The sequence below is a fragment of the Chelmon rostratus genome, chromosome 24 (assembly GCF_017976325.1).
Source record: "Chelmon rostratus isolate fCheRos1 chromosome 24, fCheRos1.pri, whole genome shotgun sequence".
In the NCBI taxonomy this organism is placed as follows: Eukaryota; Metazoa; Chordata; class Actinopteri; order Chaetodontiformes; family Chaetodontidae; genus Chelmon; species Chelmon rostratus.
In genome coordinates this window covers 8,598,500-8,626,293 of record NC_055681.1, presented here as the reverse complement: position 1 = coordinate 8,626,293, position 27,794 = coordinate 8,598,500, and the positions used below count along the sequence as shown (strand labels likewise).

Below are 27,794 nucleotides of genomic sequence, written 5' to 3'. Positions count from 1 at the left end.
CCAATCCCCACTGACTTGTCCAATAAGACTGGACGTATTATTACAGAGCAAATCCAGCTCATATGGCACCCGAATGTAATGAAATACCTGAAAGTTCACAGCATGCATACAGCTTGAGCTAAAACACTGCACCGGCGCAGATAAGTACACTTAAGGAAAAAATGATGTACAGCATAACATCAAGAAATACAAGTTCTGATGCTGAGAGGCCGATAACATCAGGATGTTGTACAAACTATCAGCACTGTATGGTAATTAATACAGTTTCCAACCAATCAACATCAAGGGATCCCTTAGTTAGGGTTATTTTCTCACTCTTGACGAATCCCCTCTATGAGCAGTACACACAAACAAAACACTTTTATTATTTTATTTAGGGAGAAAATGGTCCTGATTGACGTCCCGAATTTCAGTCTGTAGCCAGCATTGTTCACATCTGCTGTTCAACCACAAGATGGCAGTATTAATCCATACTGAGAGCAGAGCAAATCCAGCACATGCACCATAAATTTTCTCACAGGGACCATAGCAAAACAATTTGACTTTTGTTACTGGGGGTATTATGTAAATCTTGAATATGACTTGTACAACCCCAATTCCAAAAAAGTTGTGTGAAATGTCAATACAAACAGAAGTCAATCATTTGCACACACACACAAAAAAAGAAAAAAACAACAACTGTGTTTACTGACTACAGTTTTACAAAGTGTTCCTGAGCCCATGTAACCTCGCTCCAGCCTGGCTTTTGAACGACTGAGCCTTTCCAGGATGCCCCTTTCATACCCAATCATGATGCTATCACCTGTTACCAATCAACCTGTTTACCTGTGGGATGTTCCAAACAGGTGTTTTTGGAGCGTTCCACAACTTTCCCAGTCTTTCGTTGCTCCTGTCCCGACTCGTTTGAAACGTGTTACTGCATCAAATTCAGAATAAGCAGATGTTTAGAAAAGTCAATGAAGCTGATGATGTAAACCATTAAATCCATTGTCTTTGTACTGTTTTCGATTGAGTCTATGTCAAAAAGGATTTGCAAATGATCACATTCTGTTTCATTTATATTTTACACAGCGTCCCAACTTTTTTGGAATCGGGGTTGTATTTGTAGGAGCCATGAATGAGTTTGAAGGGATTTTTCTAGGTGTGTTGGTTGAAATATTGGTGTTTGTTATTGTTTAGGTTTGTGTGATTCTGTTGATGAGGGAATATGTAGGTCAAGTGGATATGGGCGGGGAAGTTAAGTTAACATAAGCACCTGCTCACCTTGTTTTTGGAAGTGTGTGGCTAGAGAGTGAAGGAGGGTGAGCAGGGTCGCTGCACAGCAAACTGAGAAGAGTTAATTATACTCTGGATAGAGTCAAATCCATTATATTTTACTCTCAGTTGATGAATAGCTGTTGTCAAAACCGAGTGTTAAAAGGAAGTGTCACTAAATCAAACCTGTAAGTGTAACTGTATGAATATTAATTCTTAATATGTCAAACTGATTCCATAAAGGGCCGTGTGGCTGCAGGTTTTCGTTGCAACCAACAAGGAGCACAGCAGACCAACCAATCAACATCAAGGGATCACTTAGTTATCAGCTGAACACTGAGATCAGCTGATTATTCAATTCGAGCCTGGTGTGCCCCTCCTTGGTTGGAACGAAAACCTGCAGCCACACGGCCCTTTGAGGAATCAGTTTGACGTAAACTCTGATCCTGGCTTTTACACTAAGTGTTGACGTGGCCCCGCCCCCACTGCCTACACCCACTGACGGTGAAGCCAGAATAATCTTCGTGCAAGCTGTCCTCGAACTACTGCAACCAGCATCTCAACTTTAACACTGTTCAGTAAGTAAATTAAGTAACATCTGCTAATGTTATATTTTATATCGACATTTCTCTTCTGGCACCTGGTCGTTGCACTGGTAAGACACTGTAACTTCTCGCCACGCTGTTGCTAGCCAATCTGACTCGTGTTAAACGAGCTAGCGGTTAGCTTGCATGGCCAAACTCACTGTGACAGAAACATTTACGGCAGTAAATGGTCAAAGTGTGGCTTGACGTCTTGGCAGAGTCAGACGAGTAAAATAGTGTGATGCACTTCGCAGCAATTGTTTTAGTTGTTGCTAGCTAGCATGCTACAGAGGAGCTAACGCTACAGTGTGATTGCTGCTAGCCACCCGAACCGTGAGTTACTCATTTCTGCAATGTTGGGCGAAAATGACGTAACGTTAGGTTTTGATGACGTATTCGGTTAGCATTTTGGAAGTAACAGTTATGCTTGATCACCCAGTAACGACTAGTTTTCTAGTTGCTTGATGTGATGCAGCTGCCTTGTCGCTGTTGACAGACTGCTGAAGGTTGCTCTCTCCCGCTAACAATGGCAGCACGTTGTCTTTTTAGTAAGTCAGACCTAAATGTTTGAGCAACAATGTTCTTTAAAGTGTATTGTGTATGTTTTTTTTTTGTGATATTGATATCTTTTTTTATGTGTTTTGTGCTCATATGCAGTTTTAAGAGTTATGTTTTTTTAGTATTTATTTCTCAAATTCTAAAATTTCCTCAATGACAAATCTTTTTCTGTGTCTTAAAAGTGTAGATGCATTAATGTCTTCTGGAATTTCTCGTGGTAAGATACTTTTATTCTAGCAGTTACATAATATCGACACACTCACTTTTCATTTCAACAGTGGGTCAGATAAATTGTACAGCTATCCTTTCTTTAATTCACTAAATTCATACAGAAAATGCTCGCAAAGGTGGAATATGGAGGAGTCCAAAAATACATCAGAGTTCCACACACTGATGAGAACTTTGATTTCCTGCAGTTTCTCCAAGAAGGTTTGTCTCCACATATTTTAAACTAAAATGCCCTGTAGGTCTTTTAGAGAATGTTTTAGTAGTATTTGCTGTCTAAAAAGTGTCTATCATTGTGTGTACATTATGTCCATGTTTTACAGCTTTTGTGCTGCACCAGATTTGCTATTTGGATTCTGGGGTCAATTTACAAGTCTAAATGACATAGTTGATAATGTAGCTTAATGTAATTTATTTTTTATTCCTCCCAGTAACAGACAAATTTAGTCTGCAGGCTCAACTTGTGACTGATGGTGTGCTCAGCTTGACTGATACATCAGACACTGAGGTTGATGAGCTGATCAAGTCAGGGGTGCGAAACTGAGAGGTTGGATACTGCCAGTACCCAGTAGCAGGTAAGGTTTATGTTGTCATGATTTTTTTTCCCTACTAATCCATAAATTATTATTTTTTAAATGTATTCCCTCTGTGGACCAATTTTTAGGTATTGCTGTTACTTTGGTTGAATCTGAATCAGAGTCATCTGTATTGCCAGATGCATCGGCTTCTCCAGCATCAGTGCCAATCCCCCCAGCATCACCAGCTTCTTCCATTTCATCAGATTCTACTATTATCCTCTCAACTACAAAGAACAAAAAGAGGGCCCTGACAGAGCTGGATCACAATGAGGCAAGACAGGTAAACCTCGAAACCATCTAAAATGTATTAGATTAGCAGCACTTGGCATGCCACTCATGCCAGTTTCATGTAATAAGTCAAACTAAACTAAATGTAACAAAAATTGCTGTCAAAACAAAATGTTTGAAGCATGAAGCTAATGATTTGAAAAATGTCCTTGCAGAAGGTTGAAACTGTTCTGGGCTCTAATCCAAAGGGTGAAGAAATCTTCAAAGACTATGCAAAACTAAAATGCTGTCAGGCTCAACACGCAAACAGATGGTCAACATTCTGGTTGCAGAAATGACAGAATCATATGGGTAATAAAATCGCTTTTGGTAAAATGACAAAGGAAGTCACAACTGGACACAAATCTGATGAATGGGAATTGCAACCCTTTTTCCATATCTCCAAGATCCTGACTCAAAACATGGATATGTAAGTTTTAATGTCTTTGAAGTCCAAAAATGTGTTGTAGTACTTGTGTCATCAGACCATATTTCTGTTTTATATCAGGGATGCACAATATTATTGGCATAGCCTTGATATCTGATAATGACTTTAAAATTAAACATTGCCATTGGCCCACAACAGACATCTATGCCAATAAAATAATGCTTTAGTTATGTCCCAGTGCTCAACTAAATGCTCAATGCAATGTCCATAACCAAAGTTGAAGTAGTTTTTTTTACATTGCCCAGACATTGTTTACATTTTCAGAAACCTTGTATTTATGCCTGCATCTGTCAGTGGGCCATCATGATAGGAGTAGGCATAATAATATATTAATTCCACTACAGGAGAGATTTGATGTTCTCTGAAATCAGATTTTAAAAAAAATGCACAGATTATCAGAATCGGCACTTGAAGTCAGTCAAAAGAGTTATCTGTAAAAAAAAAAAAAAAAAATCCAGTATCATGTAGCCCTACTTTATTTTTGTGATGTGTGAGTGCATTCCTTTGCAGGAACACTACTATGACCCTGAGGCCAATACTGGCTATCTTGCCTGGAGACTTTAGACAATCCAACGTAACACCCATGACGGTTTCCGTGGGCATTCCAGGCCTGATTTCCAGGACGGCCCAACAAAACAACGAGAAACTCTGTTAACCGATGAACAGCTGCTTGGTGAGGACTGCAGGGAGGCGCTGTCTCTAATGAGACACTCAGCAGATAAAGCTGTGGTCAAAGAGAAGATGAGAGCCACCTTTGAGTACAGACAGAAGCTGGTTCATGACCAGGATGCAACAGCTTCAGTCTTGGATGTCTTCCCTCGTTTCCTCGACATACCTGGACTGGTAAGGATATGTACAGATTATTACTAGTGTTAGAAACTTGTAAATGCAGAGTTCACTTTTGTAACCTGTATGTGGACATTGTATCTTTCTTTAAAGATTGACCAGGATTTTTCCATGATGTTTGGGGACCAAGTATCTGGAAAGTTCCTTGCGAAGTGGCCTTCATATTTCAAGCACAAAGTTATTGCAGAATGCCAGAGTCTTCCCTCAAGTCATTATGTTGAGGTTTTTTGAAGTTTTTCTGTATCCAAAATACAATCCATTGTCTATTTCCAATAAGAAACAGTAAACCAAAACTAAATTAGATGTCCTGAAATAAAAGAAATCATCTGTGTCATTTTAATAATAAAGAATGCAAAGTTGAATTTTGTTATTCAACAAAAACATGATAATTTCAACTTAATTAAAGGGAGTAGTTCTCACAGGGCTGTTGTTTTTAGTTAAATGGCACCTGTAGTAAGCAAGAAATAATGTTTTCTTATATTGTTGTTGTTGTCTCAAATATTTCTCTCCAAGGCTGGGATAGTGATAGATCTGCTCTCCTGTTGCTGTTGCATCTCCTGCCCCCTATATCAAGAGGCCAGAAAAAAACACCCAAGATGAGCTCAGCACAGGCAGCCAACCATGTTGTCAGATTTGTTAAGGTATGTACCATGACGTTTTTTTCTACTAATGCCAGGGTTCCTGCAGTCAAGAAAATCTTGTAAAAGTTGGGAAATTACAAAAACAGTTTTCCAGGCCTGGAAATGGTTTGCAATGAACAGAATGTTTAGGAAAAGCTTTGAATATATGCTGGTTTTGGCATTGTATTTCCTCATCCTCTTCCTCTTTTCTTCTCTCCTCTTCCTCTCCTTCCCCTGCTCCTTCTCTCCTCATTGTCTTTCTATCTTCTTCTTCTATCCTTGTCCGCTTCCTCTCCTCCTCCTGGAGTGAGCCTCATTATTGAACCCCAAGATTGTTATATAGGCTGACCTATATTACTTGAAGTCATGGAAGTGGGGTAAAATATTTGAAATTTTGTGGCAAAGTTCTAAAAATTCATTGGTAAAATGTGTGGGAACTTTTTCCACAATAGATTTTTGTGTGCTGCAGTTCTATGTAGTAAGTGTGAGTTGCATTTTGATATATGATTGTAAGAAGAACTCTGCTGCTTATCTAGTATGTTGTGCTAAGTATATGCAAAATGTGTCATTCAAACTACAGGAAGGAGCCAGCCTCAGTACATTCCTGGATAAGGTTGATTCCAAACAGCCTTTCCTCCTGTGCATTGGAGAGCAAAAGAAGAAAATCCAAAGGTTCTTTGTCGTTGTGGACCAGAAAGCTATCCCATGCAACGCTCACACATCGGTGGCTGCTTTTGATGTGCTGTTCAAGGCTCACTATGTCTTCAGCCTCTCCTAGGATGAAGCGCTTTCTGCATTCTACACTTTAATCCAAACAACGATGTATAATATCGATGTTGGAAACACAAAGGAAACCCCACGAGTCAAAGAACTGAGAGCAAAACTACTGCAAGACCATTAAAATGGCACCAGTTCAAAGGTCAGAGCACAGTTTTAAAAACTGTCTAAGAATCACATATTTTGTTTGTAAAATGCACCACAAAAATTGTTCAGTTCTTTGTCGACATTTAAAATTTCAGCATGGATTATGCTGATTTCACAATAATAACTGGAACTTCATGCTCCTCTTGATACAAATTGTTAATATGGTCTTCTCCCCTATCCTTACTGATGGCATGATATGTTGTATAGCGACTTCTAAGAACAAAGAGTCGCTGAGAGGCTGAGGCCGGGCCTTCCCATTGTTCGACGCGCTTAATGAAAAAAAATCACTGAAATACAAAAATATATTTTACAATTTCATTTACGGAAAAGAATGATCAACTTATTATATTGTGCACAAACTCATAATTAAAGTGATCACAGTGATCAAGGAGATAGCGGTCAACAAAAAATACGGCGACCCTGCTCACCCTCCCTCGCTCTCTAGCCACACACTCCCAAAGAAAAGGTGAGCAGGTGCTTATGTTAACTTACATCCTTGCCCATATCCACTTGACCTACATATTCCCTCATCAACAGAATCACACAAACCTAAACGATAACAAAACCAATATTTCTACCAACACACCTAGAAAAACCCCTTAAACTCATTCATGGCTCCTACATGTTGCCTAAAACATTTGATCTGTGACCACCATAACATGTTCAAAACCTTGTTTCCTGATAGTAAATTGATTCCCAAACACCACTTAATGATTCATTATCCAAGGTGTATTAAAAAAAATTGGCCCTCTTATACATATGTGGTGTATGCGATTTGAAGCAAAACACATTTAAAAAAAAAAAAAAAAAAGTCTGTAAACAGTAATTTTTTCGAATATATAAGAGCTACTGTATATTTACACCTTTTAAGTGTTATAGTATACACTGTAGTGAACAAATGGTCCTCTTAGAGAGTTAATTTCTAACACTAAGTAAAAGTGTTTAGAAAAACTAACACTAGTTGGTGTTAAGAAGTGTTAAATTTTAACTCCAAAAAGAGTCAGAAATTACACTAAATTAGTGTAAAGGTACCAACACTCCAAAAAGAGTTAAATTAACACTCTGTGGTGCGGACCCATATAGACACTTAAAAAGTGTTGAAATCAACTCTAATAGTGTTAATTTGAGTATACTGATTTTACTGTGTGTATTTCTTGTTGAACGCTATTTCCTTTGATCACTGTGATCACTTTTATTATTAGTTTGTGCACGATATCATAAGTTGATGGAAGGCCTGGCCTCAGCCTCTCAGCGACTCTTTGTTCTTTGAAGTCGCTACAGTATTTCTAAAACGAAAAAATTTAGTCAGATTGTGATTGCTGCAGAGTTTCATAGTGCATACAGTGCAGGATTGTGCATTGAAAGATTGTCTATTTCGGCCTAAAACGAATGAAATTGTCATCTGTGAACATTTTTGCCACTTGACAGGTATGTCAGTCAACATCTGATGCATGATGCACTGTAGCCGCTGCGTGTGCCTGACCTCAATTTGGGTCTTAGTTCCATAGTTTTGTCCATGAGTTAAATCACTATTAATAATTTTGTACTAACCGATTTAATAGCTGAGATCGGAGCAGCCAGTGACATGGTCAGACAGTTTGCCGTGGTATGTTCCTGCGGTTGTCATGGTAACCACTATGGTACGTTCTATTATATTTGTTATCATATCATCGTTCTCAGTTCTTTCTTGACATATTTTTATTTGTGGTATATTTTTATAGCATTTATGCATATTTTTATTTGACTGCATGTTAGTCTATTTTATTCTATTTTTTTTATTCTGTTATTTGTTATTATCTTAATTTTATTTTATCGGCTTTCTTTCTGGCCATATTTTTTTCTGGTGTATTTTCATTGCATTTACGCATATTTTTATTTGACTGCACGTTTGTTTATCATTTTATTTATTCTATTATTTTTTATTATGGTCAGGAGGGTGGGAATTTAAAGGGAAGCTAAGGGGTGAACCCAGATGCAGACACTCGGAGGGCGCAGATTCAAAAGAACAGATTTATTAAACACAAACGAAAACCAAAACTCAGGGAACTATAATTTAAGACACACTAGGGTAAATGGGTACACACACAGAGAACGAAGACAACACCGGGGAATGCAGAATAACACAAACATGCAACACAACGGAGATAAGGACAAGACAAAGAACAACTATCAATGTATAAAACAAAGAACAGAAAACGCTCCCGAAGGAGGAAGAAACAAATGGCTAACAAAGACCTTAAGAACTGAACTAACAAAACAAACAAAAATCACTCCTGAAAACTCAGAGGAAAATGACACTCTTCAGAAATAAAAAACTAGAGGTAACAAAACAACAAAACTAGACTACAGAAAATACAATAAAAGGAAAACTCACAGGGAACACGGCACAGACATGAACAGACAAACCAAGGGATAACACAGACATGAACAGAGACACGGACATGAACGCAAAGATAACGCAACAAAAAACACTCACTGAGGGACTATGGCAAGATTTTCTATGGAAATGCAGACAAGGTGACGCAGACAACGACCCGACAAAGACTGGGGGGAAGACACATAGACGATGACAAGGGCGGAAAAACGCAGGAAGTAAAGTAAACAAAGACACAACATAAAAGACATAACATAAACCTTCAAAATAAAACAGGATGTGACAAAAACCAGACAAAGACAACACACAAAGGGGAAACTGAACAAAAAGACGGCGTCATGACAATTATCTTTATTTTATTATGTCATCTTTCATCTTTCTTGCCATATTTTTATTTCTGGTATATGTAACGGAGTAGATCTATAGCTGTCAAATTATGGCAAAAACGGTGCAACACCGCCATCTATTGGCGCAGTAGTCTGCTTTGGTACTGCACAGAGAAAAGAGGACTTCACTGTGGTAAGACGTGCTGTTGCATGGTTAATTAATTATATTATTTAATGTTTTAGATTTGTATACTTTATATTTAGTGTGTCAAGTACTCACTGTGACCTGCGCTAACTGTTTTGAGCACTTAGTGTGAGTTATAAGACCGTAAAGTTATGTTTAAAGATTTGTTAACGATGCGAAACTAGCTTAAATGTTCTCCCTCTTTGTCGTTCAGATTGTCCCGAGACTGTGATGCTTACTTTCCCATGCCACTGCGGTGCTGTGTGCTGTGTTGCAGGTAATATTTGTGTATCTTTTATGTAATTTGTCACAATGTTTCATTTTGTACATCAGTCTGTGTGAGCACCCTTTTTATTTGTTCAGATAAAACGCTCACATTTGTTCATCCAGATGTTGAATTTGATCTTAAAGGATATTTTATGTCACATAGAAATTATATGAAGATTGTTCACTTGTGACTTTGAAAATAACAATATACACTATACAATCACACAAGGATGTTTTTATTTTATTTGATATGAACAGATTTCAGTATTTTGTTTTAGTGTTTGTTGTACTGCACAGAGAAAAGAGGACTTTACTGTGATTGTCCCGAGACTGTGATGCTTACTTTCCCATGCCACTGCGGTGCTGTATGCTGTGTTGCAGGGAGGAGCAGTAGTACAAACCCCATAATCCACCTGGTCGTTGTCTGTGGTCTGCAGAAGCAACAGTAGTGTGGAGTTGCATCTCACAGATAGCTGTGACCCGTCACATATAGTTTTAATAGCATTTACGCATATTTTCATTAGACTGCATGTTTGTTTATTCTATTCTATTCCATTATTTATGATGTTATTTTTTTTTATCATTTTTATTTTCTCATCTTTTTCATCTTTCTTCCTTGCCATATTTTTCCTGGTCTATTTTTCTTACATTTATGCATATTTTTATTTGACTGCATGTTTGTTTATTTTATTCTATTATTTTATGTATTCTATTATTCATTATGTTACAAAGATATGTTACAAGTTTGTTTCTTTTGGGCTGTGTGCAAATGCAGACTGGCGTTTAGTTTTGTTTGTACGACGTTTCAATAAAAGTAAAAAAAAAAACTGGTAGGCGTGGTCTACGGTTGACAACGTTGCAGTCCGAGTGGAAAATGGCGTGTGTCCTACTGGCTCTACAATCTGCTTTATAAAGAATTGTGAAGGACGGAAGGAAAATGAGAGCAAGTGGCTGAAGTGGAGTTTCTTGTGAATTATGAGGTCAGTCAGTGGCTGAACGGCCACACAAACACACACAAACAGTTGGTCGCTGCGTCTATTGCTTGCTAGCTAAAGTTGCAGCTATGCTAATGTCTGTGCAGTTGGTAATTTGCGATTAATTATTTTCACTGTTTGCGGCGAATAAACAAACGACCCAGCGATCAAATTCGCCCGAACACCACGCGGAGTAAATATGAATTTTTTAGTGAGGTTATATGGCGGTTATTATACTGTTTTGGTTATAGTTTACCAATCTTATTAGGGGTAATCAACGCCACCTGTGAACAAGCTCGTGAACATCAGAGGAAAAGAAAACCGGCAGCATTTACGATAAGCACAGTATTCACTTTCAGTTCACATAAAGTTCAATATTGTTATTAGAATAAAGAGGCTGCATACAGTTTAGTGGCTATTGTGTGTGCCGCTCACGTTTTTCTTTTAGTGTGCGATTTAGGCTCAATCTTCATGCATGATATCTTTCTCTTTCTTAAATATGTTGGGGCTTGGCGTCGGGTGTCATCCAGTGCTGTCGGGGTTTATTTCTCCATAGGAACCTGCTCACTATACATTATCCCGCTTAGAACACGGCTTACGACTAAAGCATTCAAAGTTGTGACACAAAATCGTGAGTAAAACATTTAAATGAGTTTAAAATGAGCCTACTCTCGTCTGTCACCGCTCTCACTGCGCAGCGGCTCGTAAAGTAAACACTTAGGTTGCATAGCAACCGGTTCACACTGCAGGCCGGCAGGCAGGAAAACTTATCTCTTTACAGTTATTTAGCATAATCATGTCAAATATGGAGAAGTGACGGGATATCCCAGACCTGAGAGAAACGTGTCGCTGGCGACAGAGTTTGGTTTCATACCTGCCTCTCAACCTGCTAAAACAGTTGTTCCCAACGTTTTCATTACTGCGGACCGGTCAACGCTTGACTATTTTACCGCGGCCCGGGAGGGGAGGGGGTGTACATCGATTGTTTATATTGTACACATAATAAACGTAAATCCACTGTGTACTCGTATGCAAAATTATTCGTAGCTTCCTGGTAACATTGCGCCAACAACATGAGTATTGAGTTTTCTTTGATTCGACTAAAAGCATTGCCGTGATTGATAAAAGTAGTCTCAATGTCACAATTTAATGTAACTTTCCCAAGTACAACGTAATACCGTTATATAATGGCTGTAAAATACAAAGTAATGTTTTATTTAATTTAGTTTCCTGGCCTCATGCCAAGCTCCTCCTCCCCCACCACTAGCAAGCACTGGCACGTGATGAAAAATGTTGTAAGAACAGTATGTACAGTTGTTTCATGATTTGTCTTTCAGATCCAGGATGATTTTAGCCGAATCACAATGGTGCACCTCGAATCGAAGTTCACGTCCAAGCTGGATGAATATACTCCTCGGCTTCTGAACCGCTTCTGCTCTAAGGGCGGAAGCATGGGGTTGAATTTGCAGAAGGTAATGTTAGCCTGTGGTTCTCTTTTTAAATGGAGCATGACATAATTGCATGAGAATTTGTTTCATAAGGGTTTTATTATACTGGTTCCTGAGATGGCACAGGAAGGATCCTTGATCAGGGCTTCTTCACAGTACTAGAAACCACCTGGTGTTTATTTTTGTCATTTCAGCCTCTGAGCAATCCCAACATCAACATGACCAGAGATGCTTTCATTTGATGTTTGATGATGTACCTTGGGGAATCTACAGATGAACTCTTAAAAGAGTATGATGTAAGTTGAAGTACATGTTAAAATATAAAGACGGTCATCTCTCTCATCTCTTCTATGTCTTGGGAAGGTGAAATCACAAAATAGTCATAACTATATTTCACCCAGTAGTTCTTGGCATGCTACATCATTGTCCTCTGTTAAGCGTGCATTTAAAAAAATTTTTTTTGAACAAACAGTATCAGATCCCGGCCATCTGAGAGAGCTCTCCTACTGATCACTCTAACCTATATTTGATATTGGATTCATCTGATCATATACCTCACTATCTCAATTTGATTTCACCAACTGGCAGAATTTAAAACTTGTCAGTAGTTTATGTAATCTTTTTTTACTAAGAATGCTTTACCTAAAAACTATATTTTTCTAAGTCTTATTATTTTCAAGTCTTTATAATGTGTCTCTAAAGAGTGAGCTAAAAATTATAGGCCAAAAAGCCGCTTTGTGAATACAAAGACATTTTTACAGAGGAACAGATGGCTTTGCGGTTCCACTGTATCGGGGAGCCTTACAATAGTAGGCAGAGTGCGGACTACTGAAGAGGTACAGGCACCGTGCCATCAAGCTCCTGCTGCATGATGATGCAAAGCAGTGCCTGTACCTCTTGAACAGTCCACACGGTTCCAACATGTTCCTCTTGAGAAAATCCAAACAGCAGATACAAAGTGTTATTTCAGATTTTTCAAAATCACTGTCAAAAATAGAGTGCATTACAAGCAACTGCTATGAGAAACTCTAGATTTTCTTGTCCAAACTCTTGGAAGCAATTTATGAAAATAGGACCTTCTCCTGTTCTTGCTATTACAGGATGCTGATGAAGGCAGTGTGTCGGAGGACCTATGGTGGCGGAGCGCGTGAAAGTTCTGACTGCTCACGGTAACTTTCCAACTTACTTGATATAAATGACTGTGCATTTTGTGTTTGTGTAAATGGTTGCAGGTGGACTGGTGAACCATAGAGGAGTCTTCACATTCATCCAACTGGTATGTAGTGTATGCAATTTACCATTTTCCAGCGTTAATTAGTTTTTAATTAAAGAGTAAGATCCTTGTTGTTTAACCAGAAACAGCCACGATATTGCTCCCACCAGTGCCACCAGACTCCATTCACAGAAACACTCTTTTTAGCATTGTAAATCAGAATGTTTTCCACATCTTGCTCTGTAATTACCAGATAACAGAAACCTTGGTTACTGTCAGCATTGAAGAAAAAAAGTGACAGCTGGTTGTGATTTAGCTTTCTTTTGTGAGAGTTGAGTGGTCAGAGTGAGCATGACCCCTCCTACTCATCCTCAATGCTTGTGTATGCAAGTTAACCATTCAGGACAGGTAAACTTGGATTTGATCCTCCACCTTAGGTATCAGACCTGTGATCCCAAACAAGGAAGTAGACAGACAGCTGAAAGGTAAGTAATAATCTGATTTACTTGACATTGTTTTTTCATAGTTATTTTGCAAACATGAACACATGTACTGTAAGTTACAAAAATAAGAAAGAGGGGTAAAAATTCAGCTGATCTAATTAAAGCAGTCATTATGTAATGAAAACAGCCATGTTCATTATCATCATTATCATCACACTGCTCACAAAAATTAAAGGAGCACCTTAAAGAAACACATAAGATACATCAGATCAAAATATGAAGTTGGATATCTATACCAATAATGACAGGGCACTGTTTTAGGAACAAAAGGATGCCAAGTCTTTTAATGGAAATAAAAGTTTTCAGCTTACAGAGGGCGCAATTGCGTAGACACTGTAAAATCAGAGTGAAATGAAGATGTTAAGGGCTAGTCCATTTTTTCCAAAACTTAATTTTTGCCACTCAAAATGCTTTTCAGTATCTTGTGTGGCCCCCACGAGCTTGTATGCATGCTTGACAACGTCGCGGCATGCTCCTAATGAGACAACGGATGGCGTCTTGTGGCATTTCCTCCCAGATCTGTGTGAGGGCATCCCTGAGCTGTTGTACAGTCTGAGGAGCAACCTGGTGGCGCCTAATGGACCGAAACATAATGTCCCAGAGATGTCGTATTGGGTTTAAGTCAGGGGATCGTGATCGTGTCGTGCATTAGGAGGAAACCAGGACCTACTGCACCAGCGTAGGGTCTGACAATGGGTTCAAGGATTTCATCTCGATACCTTATGGCAGTCAGAGCACCATTTCCTAGGCAGTAGAGGTCTGTGCGTCCCTCCATGGATATGCCTCCCCAGACCATCACTGACCCACCACCAAACCTGTCATGTTGAACGACGTTGCAGTCAGCATAGCGTTCTCCTTGTCTTCTCCAGACTCTTTCACGTCTATCACAGGTGCTCAGGGTGAACCTGCTCTCGTCTGTGAAAAGTACAGGGCGCCAGTGGCGGACTTGCCAATTCTGGTGTTTTTGAGCAAATGCCAGTCGAGCTCCACGGTGCTGGGCAGTGAGCACAGGGCCCACTACAGGACGTCGGGCCCACTACAGGACGTCGGGCCCACTACAGGACGTCGGGCCCACTACAGGACGTCGGGCCCACTACAGGACGTCGGGCCCACTACAGGACGTCGGGCCCTCAGGCCACCTTCATGAAGTCTGCTCCTGATTGTTTGGGTACAGACATTCACACCAGTGGCCCTCTGGAGGTCATTCCGTAGGGCACGAGCAGTGCTCAGCCTGTTGCGCCTTGCACAAAGGAGCAGGTATCGGTCCTGCTGAGGGGTTGAGGACCTTCTACGGCCCTGTCCAGCTCTCCGAGAATAACCACCAGTCTCCTGAAATCTCCTCCATGTTCTGGAGATTGTGCTGGGAGACACATTAAACCTTCTTGCTGCAGCACGGGTGGATGTGCCATCCTGGAGAAGTTGGACAACCTGTGCAACTTCTGTAGGGTTAAGGAATCGCCTCATACTGCCAGTAGGGATATTTACGCAAGCCACAATCAGCACGAGTGGAAAACCAGCCGAAAAAGATGAAGAGGGAGAAACTTGAAATGACCTCCACATGTAAAACCAGTCCTGTTTTGAGGGTTTTCTAATTGTTGCCACTGAAGTGCACCTGTTGTTTATTCTATGAACACCAAGAGAGCTGAAAAAGGTGTTCCTTTAATTTTTGTGAGCAGTGTATGTATGCATGCAGTAGACAGTTTGTTTCATGAAAACTGACCATGCTCTGATTGTCAGACACAGCCAGGGACAGGAGCAGGGTGTCGAGCTGATGGAAGTGGTAGATGGAGACGACGACGAGCAGGTTGAGTTTCACAGTGGCCAAAGTGTAAAATTGTCTAAACAAGAATAAAAACTGTGAAGTGCTCATGTTTGTGACAGTATTACCTTGTAGTCGAGTGGTTCAACCCTTTCCCCATCATCAAGGGTGGACAAGCTGCATGGCTTCCTGAAGGCCAAAGATGAAAAGGTAATTTTAATGAGACAGCAAAGAAATAGTAGTAGTTTTAGTAATAGTGTCTTTTTAGTATAGTTGTCTTTTTAGTATTGGTGTCTTTTTAGTATAGTTGTCTTTTTAGTATAGTTGTCTTTTTAGTAATGGTGTCTTTTTAGTATAGTTGTCTTTTTAGTAATGGTGTCTTTTTAGTATAGTTGTCTTTTTAGTAATGGTGTCTTTTTAGTATAGTTGTCTTTTTAGTAATGGTGTCTTTTTAGTATAGTTGTCTTTTTAGTAATGGTGTCTTTTTAGTAATGGTGTCTTTTTAGTATAGTTGTCTTTTTAGTAATGGTGTCTTTTTAGTAATGGTGTCTTTTTAGTATAGTTGTCTTTTTAGTAATGGTGTCTTTTTAGTAATGGTGTCTTTTTAGTATAGTTGTCTTTTTAGTAATGGTGTCTTTTTAGTAATGGTGTCTTTTTAGTATAGTTGTCTTTTTAGTAATGGTGTCTTTTTAGTAATGGTGTCTTTTTAGTAATGGTGTCTTTTTAGTAATGGTGTCTTTTTAGTATAGTTGTCTTTTTAGTAATGGTGTCTTTTTAGTATAGTGTCTTTTTAGTAATGGTGTCTTTTTAGTATAGTTGTCTTTTTAGTAATGGTGTCTTTTTAGTATAGTGTCTTTTTAGTAATGGTGTCTTTTTAGTATGGTGTCTTTTTAGTATAGTGTCTTTTTAGTAATGGTGTCTTTTTAGTATAGTTGTCTTTTTAGTATTGGTGTCTTTTTAGTATAGTGTCTTTTTAGTATAGTGTCTTTTTAGTATAGTTGTCTTTTTAGTATAGTTGTCTTTTTAGTATAGTGTCTTTTTAGTATAGTTGTCTTTTTAGTATAGTTGTCTTTTTAGTAATGGTGTCTTTTTAGTATAGTTGTCTTTTTAGTAATGGTGTCTTTTTAGTATAGTTGTCTTTTTAGTAATGGTGTCTTTTTAGTATAGTTGTCTTTTTAGTAATGGTGTCTTTTTAGTATAGTTGTCTTTTTAGTAATGGTGTCTTTTTAGTATAGTTGTCTTTTTAGTATAGTTGTCTTTTTAGTAATGGTGTCTTTTTAGTATAGTTGTCTTTTTAGTAATGGTGTCTTTTTAGTATAGTTGTCTTTTTAGTAATGGTGTCTTTTTAGTATAGTTGTCTTTTTAGTATGTTGTCTTTTTAGTATAGTGTCTTTTTAGTATGTTGTCTTTTTAGTATAGTGTCTTTTTAGTATGTTGTCTTTTTAGTATAGTGTCTTTTTAGTATAGTTGTCTTTTTAGTATAGTTGTCTTTTTAGTATAGTGTCTTTTTAGTATAGTTGTCTTTTTAGTATAGTTGTCTTTTTAGTATAGTGTCTTTTTAGTATAGTTGTCTTTTTAGTATAGTTGTCTTTTTAGTATAGTTGTCTTTTTAGTATAGTGTCTTTTTAGTATAGTTGTCTTTTTAGTATAGTTGTCTTTTTAGTATAGTGTCTTTTTAGTATAGTTGTCTTTTTAGTATAGTGTCTTTTTAGTATAGTTGTCTTTTTAGTATAGTTGTCTTTTTAGTATAGTGGTCTTTTTAGTATAGTGTCTTTTTAGTATAGTTGTCTTTTTAGTATAGTGTCTTTTTAGTATAGTTGTCTTTTTAGTATAGTTGTCTTTTTAGTATAGTTGTCTTTTTAGTATAGTGGTCTTTTTAGTATAGTGTCTTTTTAGTATAGTTGTCTTTTTAGTATAGTGTCTTTTTAGTATAGTTGTCTTTTTAGTATAGTTGTCTTTTTAGTATAGTTGTCTTTTTAGTATAGTTGTCTTTTTAGTATAGTTGTCTTTTTAGTATAGTGTCTTTTTAGTATAGTTGTCTTTTTAGTATAGTGTCTTTTTAGTATAGTTGTCTTTTTAGTATAGTGTCTTTTTAGTATAGTTGTCTTTTTAGTATAGTGTCTTTTTAGTATAGTTGTCTTTTTAGTATAGTGTCTTTTTAGTATAGTTGTCTTTTTAGTATAGTGTCTTTTTAGTATAGTTGTCTTTTTAGTATAGTGTCTTTTTAGTATAGTTGTCTTTTTAGTATAGTGTCTTTTTAGTATAGTGTCTTTTTAGTATAGTTGTCTTTTTAGTATAGTGTCTTTTTAGTATAGTGTCTTTTTAGTATAGTTGTCTTTTTAGTATAGTGTCTTTTTAGTATAGTGTCTTTTTAGTATAGGTGTCTTTTTAGTATAGTGTCTTTTTAGTATAGTTGTCTTTTTAGTATAGTTGTCTTTTTAGTATAGTGTCTTTTTAGTATAGTTGTCTTTTTAGTATAGTTGTCTTTTTAGTATAGTGTCTTTTTAGTATAGTGTCTTTTTAGTATAGTTGTCTTTTTAGTATAGTTGTCTTTTTAGTATAGTTGTCTTTTTAGTATAGTGTCTTTTTAGTATAGTTGTCTTTTTAGTATAGTTGTCTTTTTAGTATAGTGTCTTTTTAGTATAGTTGTCTTTTTAGTATAGTGTCTTTTTAGTATAGTTGTCTTTTTAGTATAGTTGTCTTTTTAGTATAGTTGTCTTTTTAGTATAGTTGTCTTTTTAGTATAGTGTCTTTTTAGTATAGTTGTCTTTTTAGTATAGTTGTCTTTTTAGTATAGTTGTCTTTTTAGTATAGTTGTCTTTTTAGTATAGTGTCTTTTTAGTATAGTTGTCTTTTTAGTATAGTGTCTTTTTAGTATAGTTGTCTTTTTAGTATAGTTGTCTTTTTAGTATAGTGTCTTTTTAGTATAGTTGTCTTTTTAGTATAGTGTCTTTTTAGTATAGTTGTCTTTTTAGTATAGTTGTCTTTTTAGTATAGTTGTCTTTTTAGTATAGTTGTCTTTTTAGTATAGTTGTCTTTTTAGTATAGTGTCTTTTTAGTATAGTTGTCTTTTTAGTATAGTTGTCTTTTTAGTATAGTTGTCTTTTTAGTATAGTTGTCTTTTTAGTATAGTTGTCTTTTTAGTATAGTTGTCTTTTTAGTATAGTTGTCTTTTTAGTATAGTGTCTTTTTAGTATAGTTGTCTTTTTAGTATAGTTGTCTTTTTAGTATAGTGTCTTTTTAGTATAGTTGTCTTTTTAGTATAGTGTCTTTTTAGTATAGTTGTCTTTTTAGTATAGTTGTCTTTTTAGTATAGTGTCTTTTTAGTATAGTTGTCTTTTTAGTATAGTGTCTTTTTAGTATAGTTGTCTTTTTAGTATAGTTGTCTTTTTAGTATAGTTGTCTTTTTAGTATAGTGTCTTTTTAGTATAGTTGTCTTTTTAGTATAGTTGTCTTTTTAGTATAGTGTCTTTTTAGTATAGTTGTCTTTTTAGTATAGTGTCTTTTTAGTATAGTTGTCTTTTTAGTATAGTGTCTTTTTAGTATAGTTGTCTTTTTAGTATAGTGTCTTTTTAGTATAGTTGTCTTTTTAGTATAGTTGTCTTTTTAGTATAGTTGTCTTTTTAGTATAGTTGTCTTTTTAGTATAGTGTCTTTTTAGTATAGTTGTCTTTTTAGTATAGTTGTCTTTTTAGTATAGTTGTCTTTTTAGTATAGTGTCTTTTTAGTATAGTTGTCTTTTTAGTATAGTTGTCTTTTTAGTATAGTGTCTTTTTAGTATAGTTGTCTTTTTAGTATAGTTGTCTTTTTAGTATAGTTGTCTTTTTAGTATAGTGTCTTTTTAGTATAGTTGTCTTTTTAGTATAGTGTCTTTTTAGTATAGTTGTCTTTTTAGTATAGTTGTCTTTTTAGTATAGTTGTCTTTTTAGTATAGTTGTCTTTTTAGTATAGTGTCTTTTTAGTATAGTTGTCTTTTTAGTATAGTTGTCTTTTTAGTATAGTTGTCTTTTTAGTATAGTTGTCTTTTTAGTATAGTTGTCTTTTTAGTATAGTGTCTTTTTAGTATAGTTGTCTTTTTAGTATAGTTGTCTTTTTAGTATAGTGTCTTTTTAGTATAGTTGTCTTTTTAGTATAGTGTCTTTTTAGTATAGTTGTCTTTTTAGTATAGTGTCTTTTTAGTATAGTTGTCTTTTTAGTATAGTGTCTTTTTAGTATAGTTGTCTTTTTAGTATAGTGTCTTTTTAGTATAGTTGTCTTTTTAGTATAGTGTCTTTTTAGTATAGTTGTCTTTTTAGTATAGTTGTCTTTTTAGTATAGTTGTCTTTTTAGTATAGTTGTCTTTTTAGTATAGTTGTCTTTTTAGTATAGTGTCTTTTTAGTATAGTTGTCTTTTTAGTATAGTTGTCTTTTTAGTATAGTGTCTTTTTAGTATAGTTGTCTTTTTAGTATAGTTGTCTTTTTAGTATAGTGTCTTTTTAGTATAGTTGTCTTTTTAGTATAGTTGTCTTTTTAGTATAGTTGTCTTTTTAGTATAGTTGTCTTTTTAGTATAGTTGTCTTTTTAGTATAGTTGTCTTTTTAGTATAGTGTCTTTTTAGTATAGTTGTCTTTTTAGTATAGTTGTCTTTTTAGTATAGTTGTCTTTTTAGTATAGTGTCTTTTTAGTATAGTTGTCTTTTTAGTATAGTTGTCTTTTTAGTATAGTTGTCTTTTTAGTATAGTTGTCTTTTTAGTATAGTTGTCTTTTTAGTATAGTGTCTTTTTAGTATAGTTGTCTTTTTAGTATAGTGTCTTTTTAGTATAGTTGTCTTTTTAGTATAGTTGTCTTTTTAGTATAGTGTCTTTTTAGTATAGTTGTCTTTTTAGTATAGTTGTCTTTTTAGTATAGTGTCTTTTTAGTATAGTTGTCTTTTTAGTATAGTTGTCTTTTTAGTATAGTGTCTTTTTAGTATAGTTGTCTTTTTAGTATAGTTGTCTTTTTAGTATAGTGTCTTTTTAGTATAGTTGTCTTTTTAGTATAGTTGTCTTTTTAGTATAGTGTCTTTTTAGTATAGTTGTCTTTTTAGTATAGTGTCTTTTAGTATAGTTGTCTTTTTAGTATAGTTGTCTTTTTAGTATAGTTGTCTTTTTAGTATAGTTGTCTTTTTAGTATAGTTGTCTTTTTAGTATAGTGTCTTTTTAGTATAGTTGTCTTTTTAGTATAGTTGTCTTTTTAGTATAGTTGTCTTTTTAGTATAGTTGTCTTTTTAGTATAGTTGTCTTTTTAGTATAGTGTCTTTTTAGTATAGTGTCTTTTTAGTATAGTGTCTTTTTAGTATAGTTGTCTTTTTAGTATAGTGTCTTTTTAGTATAGTTGTCTTTTTAGTATAGTTGTCTTTTTAGTATAGTTGTCTTTTTAGTATAGTTGTCTTTTTAGTATAGTTGTCTTTTTAGTATAGTGTCTTTTTAGTATAGTTGTCTTTTTAGTATAGTGTCTTTTTAGTATAGTTGTCTTTTTAGTATAGTGTCTTTTTAGTATAGTTGTCTTTTTAGTATAGTGTCTTTTTAGTATAGTTGTCTTTTTAGTATAGTGTCTTTTTAGTATAGTTGTCTTTTTAGTATAGTGTCTTTTTAGTATAGTTGTCTTTTTAGTATAGTGTCTTTTTAGTATAGTTGTCTTTTTAGTATAGTGTCTTTTTAGTATAGTTGTCTTTTTAGTATAGTTGTCTTTTTAGTATAGTGTCTTTTTAGTATAGTTGTCTTTTTAGTATAGTTGTCTTTTTAGTATAGTGTCTTTTTAGTATAGTTGTCTTTTTAGTATAGTTGTCTTTTTAGTATAGTGTCTTTTTAGTATAGTTGTCTTTTTAGTATAGTTGTCTTTTTAGTATAGTGTCTTTTTAGTATAGTTGTCTTTTTAGTATAGTTGTCTTTTTAGTATAGTGTCTTTTTAGTATAGTTGTCTTTTTAGTATAGTTGTCTTTTTAGTATAGTTGTCTTTTTAGTATAGTTGTCTTTTTAGTATAGTGTCTTTTTAGTATAGTTGTCTTTTTAGTATAGTGTCTTTTTAGTATAGTGTCTTTTTAGTATAGTGTCTTTTTAGTATAGTTGTCTTTTTAGTATAGTGTCTTTTTAGTATAGTTGTCTTTTTAGTATAGTGTCTTTTTAGTATAGTGTCTTTTTAGTATAGTTGTCTTTTTAGTATAGTGTCTTTTTAGTATAGTGTCTTTTTAGTATAGTTGTCTTTTTAGTATAGTGTCTTTTTAGTATAGTGTCTTTTTAGTATAGTTGTCTTTTTAGTATAGTGTCTTTTTAGTATAGTGTCTTTTTAGTATAGTGTCTTTTTAGTATAGTTGTCTTTTTAGTATAGTGTCTTTTTAGTATAGTGTCTTTTTAGTATAGTGTCTTTTTAGTATAGTGTCTTTTTAGTATAGTTGTCTTTTTAGTATAGTTGTCTTTTTAGTATAGTGTCTTTTTAGTATAGTTGTCTTTTTAGTATAGTGTCTTTTTAGTATAGTGTCTTTTTAGTATAGTGTCTTTTTAGTATAGTGTCTTTTTAGTATAGTTGTCTTTTTAGTATAGTGTCTTTTTAGTATAGTGTCTTTTTAGTATAGTGTCTTTTTAGTATAGTGTCTTTTTAGTATAGTTGTCTTTTTAGTATAGTTGTCTTTTTAGTATAGTGTCTTTTTAGTATAGTTGTCTTTTTAGTATAGTGTCTTTTTAGTATAGTTGTCTTTTTAGTATAGTGTCTTTTTAGTATAGTTGTCTTTTTAGTATAGTGTCTTTTTAGTATAGTTGTCTTTTTAGTATAGTGTCTTTTTAGTATAGTTGTCTTTTTAGTATAGTGTCTTTTTAGTATAGTTGTCTTTTTAGTATAGTGTCTTTTTAGTATAGTTGTCTTTTTAGTATAGTGTCTTTTTAGTATAGTTGTCTTTTTAGTATAGTGTCTTTTTAGTATAGTTGTCTTTTTAGTATAGTGTCTTTTTAGTATAGTGTCTTTTTAGTATAGTTGTCTTTTTAGTATAGTGTCTTTTTAGTATAGTGTCTTTTTAGTATAGTTGTCTTTTTAGTATAGTGTCTTTTTAGTATAGTGTCTTTTTAGTATAGTTGTCTTTTTAGTATAGTGTCTTTTTAGTATAGTGTCTTTTTAGTATAGTTGTCTTTTTAGTATAGTGTCTTTTTAGTATAGTGTCTTTTTAGTATAGTTGTCTTTTTAGTATAGTGTCTTTTTAGTATAGTGTCTTTTTAGTATAGTTGTCTTTTTAGTATAGTGTCTTTTTAGTATAGTTGTCTTTTTAGTATAGTGTCTTTTTAGTATAGTTGTCTTTTTAGTATAGTTGTCTTTTTAGTATAGTTGTCTTTTTAGTATAGTTGTCTTTTTAGTATAGTGTCTTTTTAGTATAGTTGTCTTTTTAGTATAGTTGTCTTTTTAGTATAGTTGTCTTTTTAGTATAGTTGTCTTTTTAGTATAGTGTCTTTTTAGTATAGTTGTCTTTTTAGTATAGTGTCTTTTTAGTATAGTTGTCTTTTTAGTATAGTGTCTTTTTAGTATAGTTGTCTTTTTAGTATAGTGTCTTTTTAGTATAGTTGTCTTTTTAGTATAGTGTCTTTTTAGTAATGGTGTCTTTTTAGTATAGTGTCTTTTTAGTAATGGTGTCTTTTTAGTATAGTTGTCTTTTTAGTATAGTGTCTTTTTAGTAATGGTGTCTTTTTAGTATAGTGTCTTTTTAGTAATGGTGTCTTTTTAGTATAGTTGTCTTTTTAGTATAGTGTCTTTTTAGTATAGTTGTCTTTTTAGTATAGTGTCTTTTTAGTATAGTTGTCTTTTTAGTATAGTGTCTTTTTAGTATAGTTGTCTTTTTAGTATAGTGTCTTTTTAGTATAGTTGTCTTTTTAGTATAGTGTCTTTTTAGTAATGGTGTCTTTTTAGTATAGTGTCTTTTTAGTAATGGTGTCTTTTTAGTATAGTTGTCTTTTTAGTATAGTGTCTTTTTAGTAATGGTGTCTTTTTAGTATAGTGTCTTTTTAGTAATGGTGTCTTTTTAGTATAGTTGTCTTTTTAGTATAGTGTCTTTTTAGTATAGTTGTCTTTTTAGTATAGTGTCTTTTTAGTATAGTTGTCTTTTTAGTATAGTGTCTTTTTAGTATAGTTGTCTTTTTAGTATAGTGTCTTTTTAGTATAGTGTCTTTTTAGTATAGTTGTCTTTTTAGTATAGTGTCTTTTTAGTATAGTGTCTTTTTAGTATAGTTGTCTTTTTAGTATAGTGTCTTTTTAGTAATGGTGTCTTTTTAGTATAGTGTCTTTTTAGTAATGGTGTCTTTTTAGTATAGTGTCTTTTTAGTATAGTTGTCTTTTTAGTATAGTGTCTTTTTAGTATAGTTGTCTTTTTAGTATAGTGTCTTTTTAGTAATGGTGTCTTTTTAGTATAGTTGTCTTTTTAGTATAGTGTCTTTTTAGTATAGTTGTCTTTTTAGTATAGTGTCTTTTTAGTATAGTTGTCTTTTTAGTAATGGTGTCTTTTTAGTATAGTTGTCTTTTTAGTAATGGTGTCTTTTTAGTATAGTTGTCTTTTTAGTATAGTGTCTTTTTAGTATAGTTGTCTTTTTAGTATAGTTGTCTTTTTAGTATAGGTGTCTTTTTAGTATAGTTGTCTTTTTAGTATAGGTGTCTTTTTAGTATAGGTGTCTTGTTCAAGTCATCAATCAATCAAATAGAACACAACAATTCAGCAAAATGTCAGTTCCATCCAGTTTTTTTCAGCATAACCCCCTGATTCCAAATCTCCAAGTTTCCCAGGGGGGCACGGCCCCCCTCCCTACCCCCCACCCCCCGCTTGTGCTCCAGGTGTCAGGGGGCAGTGGGATTCGAACCAGGTCTACCACACTGTTGCTGGTGCTTCATAGAGCACCTGCCATGCCACTGCTCTACTGATCCTTCAGCACTTGGAGCTCCACTCTGACAGCTTAGCAGAACTTAGGACACCTGACTCAAAACCCTGCTGGTGACTCCAAAGATGACATGCCACACTCAACTTTCCTTTTTCATGTGTTCATACAACAAAAGACACGGAGGGGCTTCAACCAACAGCTTGTTGGCAACGTGCAACACAACTTTACACTCCGAGCTATAACTGCTCTAAAGCTTGAAGAACACTTTTTACAAATTAATTCACGTGTTTATACTTCACAAGACAAACACTGGACTCGGCAGCTTGTTTTCAAATTAAATGACAACAGTTTACACCCTGCTCTCTCAGACAGCATGAAGAAGGTAACACACTGAAAACATCTCTGTCAACACACCTCACAACAACACTACTGACTCAGCTGACACACTGTTCAGCTTCACAACCAGCTCAGATTTTTTTTAATGTGTTTATACTTCACAAGACAACCAACCCTCCACTCACAAAAGCTGGGACTGACAACAAGAAGCTAACAGTTCCAGCCCTGAAAATATATCCACCACCATCAGATGAAACCACACTTCACCACTGACCTCGCAGCAACAACAACAACAACAACAACCACGTGCTCTCAATATTAATCTCAACATCAAACACATCAGCTGCTCCAAAAATGAAATAAATGTCCTACCTCAAAGAAGATCCTCTCAGCTGGTCAGTGGAACGTTCCTCTTCTTCCTCCTCTTCTTCTTCTGTGGTGAAAACAAAAGTGAATATCACACAGCAGTAACCATTTTCAAGCCTGTACAGTGATAAATGATCACAGTACCGAGGTTCACTCAAGTACTTGATTACACTCCTTCACTGGCTGCATTCTGACCACTGTCTTCTTCAAATCAATAACATTGTGTGTTTGGATCTTTTTCTGTAAAGGTGCAACCAAGAAAAGACTCAACTATGAATCAAACAACCACATGGAAGGTGAAAGGACTTTTTTCTGGTGTTGAGGAAGTCATATTCTGCTTTCTCACAACAAAGGCAGTCAATCAGCATGTCCAACTGAGCTTTGGATTTCTGTCTTTATTTATACGTTTCAATATAGATCTGAATTAAGATCAAGAAAAACAAACATGCCAAACACCCCGAGTAAAATACACAGACTACAATATACTACATATTAGCAGACTGAGAATAGTGCAGTGTACTTGCACACCATCAAATCATGCACTTCAAGTATGCTAAATGGGAACAACTACCTTAGTACTAATGATACTTAATATATTGCATTTATACTCATTATTTTATGCTGACTCATGCTATTCTTCAATTTGAAGAAAGACTGAAATAAAACTATGCCATGTCATGTCAGTTAGTGTACATAAAGTCTAACATTACCAGATTACAAATACATTGACATTAGAATACTTGTGTATTTTGAGCATTTTCACACTTTAAGTGAACTTTAAAACAAAGGATGAACAGGATGTGCTCCATAAATTATGCATTAAATGCACATTAGCGCCTGTCTGATCATTGGAAAATATTGCTCACTTCCTATTTTTCCTGTCCTTGACAGCATGATGCAGCAGTCTGGATGTTTGATCGCCAGGTAATCATAAAACCAGCTTCAAAAATTATTCATACACTTTTGACCTGTATAAGTTTAGATTAAGTGCACAATTATGCTTATCATGTTTTGGAGAGCTGTGTCTGATGGCTGTAGTTTCTGGTTATTTTAAGAGTCACATTTTACACACCAAAATGGATGAGCTGATAAAACATGCAACTGTCCTGATTAAACATTAAAAGTCTATATTTGTTCTGTTTTCATCTGTTTGCTGTTTTCTTCTGCTATCTCCAACACTGTATGAGCATTTTTTTTCTTTGTTCAGAAAAGTGCTCAACAAATTAAGTTCCAATCATCATAATGATAACCCAGTGGTTCAATACATAACCATTCAGCTGCATAATGAGTACTTCAGGTATATTTCGCAGGGTCTAAAAATAGTCATTTGAAAAGCACTTTAAAAACAAAATGCACTCAGAATGCATGATATTAGACCAGGCATGGGCAAACTATGGCCCGAGGGCCATTTGCGGCCTGTTACAAATTTTAATCCGGCCCGCCCAACTTGAAGAAATTATATTTAGAAACCTTGTTAATGTTTTATTTTCCCTGCAATTCTGGTTTTTCCCCAATAGATAGGGCACTCTCGATACATTGAGCTTTGTTGAGGTGCTGCGTATTACTCCACGTTTGCGCTTTACTCTTCGACCCTCAGCCCTTCTGTAAAGATGAGCGGAGCTAAGAAAAGAAAAGTGGACAGAGAATGTCCAGTTTTTAATAAGGAGTGGACAACTAAATATTTTCGACTGAACACCGATCAGCTTCTGTATGCCTGATATGCCAAGAGACTGTGGCGGTGTTTAAAGACTATGATACAGCAAGAAAACTGACTCCAGACTTTGATGCGCTGGATAAAAAGGGAGACCAACAACACTGTCCCCACTGAAATTAAAAGTACGTTTCTCCGATGTGTTATGTAAAAAATGCATCTGAAAAATATTTCTTCAATAAGCCTTACATGTTACATATCCTGTCTGTTAAGGGATGCACATATGTGGTGCTCAGGTGCACGTTCTCAAAACCGAGTGCGCAAATGCAGCGCGATCAAATATAACACGCTCCACATACTGGTGCGTTGTCACTGTTCCGTCCTCGCGCTGCTCGTTGAGTTTTGACTTTAGGGATGATTGAATAGAAGGAGAGGACAAGTAGACCTGCATCTCCTACCGTTTTTTAAATAAAGACAGTCAGGAGGAGAGTGATGATAATGATATCCTGAAGGATAACACAACTTTCAGTGCTTTAAAATAATAAAAAAAATATTTTATTCATTTCATTTTCAGTGTTTTAAGAGTTGTTTCAATAAAAAGCTAAATTCTGTGGGACTTCAAAGACAGATATTTAGTTGTAATGCTTTTGTTCATTTTCAATTAAAATTAAATTACATGTTTTGTACATGTCCCGTGATATTTTATTTTCTCTTATGAGGTGGATTACCAAAACACTCCATCCATCTGGTCCTGGTCCGCCCCCCCAGTCAAATTTTAGGACCCTTTGTGGCCCACAAGTGAAAAAGTTTGCCCACCCCTGTATTAGACCATCCCTGCAAATCTGTGCATTAGCTATTGGAATCTAATAATTTTATATATATTAAATTAGCACTTGTGTGGCATCATGACTACTTTTACTTTTGATACTTTAAGTACATTTCACTGAAAATACTTGTTTTGACTGATAACTGGAATTTATTGAATGAAATAATTTGAACACTGCAAGTCATAAATGCCAAATGTCAGACGTAATTATCAGTGTCGCCCACTAAGCGTGGTTTTGTGGGGGGTTTTTTAGAGGTCAACGTTTCGTCTTAACACCATTTTAATTTATTTTGGTCAACATGTCGCCAGATATCTACGTACATCAACACATTTAAGCCAATTTAAACAACAAACTGATGAGCCGCTACCAGAAAGAGGTTCGCGTACGTCACCGTGACGT

General features: G+C 35.0%; 2 long non-coding RNA genes across 10 annotated transcripts; both read left to right on the top strand.

Annotated features, from left to right (window-relative positions):
• Positions 1–1,208: 1,208 nt before the first annotated feature.
• LOC121627559 lies at positions 1,209–10,264 on the top strand. Of its 9 annotated transcripts, none has more exons than XR_006008053.1 (11): positions 1,209–1,832; positions 2,729–2,825; positions 3,053–3,196; positions 3,286–3,479; positions 3,643–3,896; positions 4,425–4,757; positions 4,854–4,982; positions 5,274–5,401; positions 5,961–6,299; positions 9,403–9,465; positions 9,837–10,264. It is a non-coding gene; the product is annotated as an uncharacterized LOC121627559 (long non-coding RNA). The 9 variants fall into 9 exon arrangements; XR_006008052.1 differs by having other exon boundaries at positions 7,867–9,465; XR_006008048.1 differs by adding an exon at positions 2,584–2,613 and having other exon boundaries at positions 5,961–9,465.
• A 42-nt stretch (positions 10,265–10,306) lies between these two features.
• Positions 10,307–14,497, top strand: LOC121627527. Its single transcript, XR_006008042.1, has 6 exons — positions 10,307–10,435; positions 11,767–11,901; positions 12,072–12,173; positions 12,978–13,046; positions 13,528–13,575; positions 14,012–14,497. It is a non-coding gene; the product is annotated as an uncharacterized LOC121627527 (long non-coding RNA).
• The last annotated feature ends 13,297 nt before the right edge of the window (positions 14,498–27,794 follow it).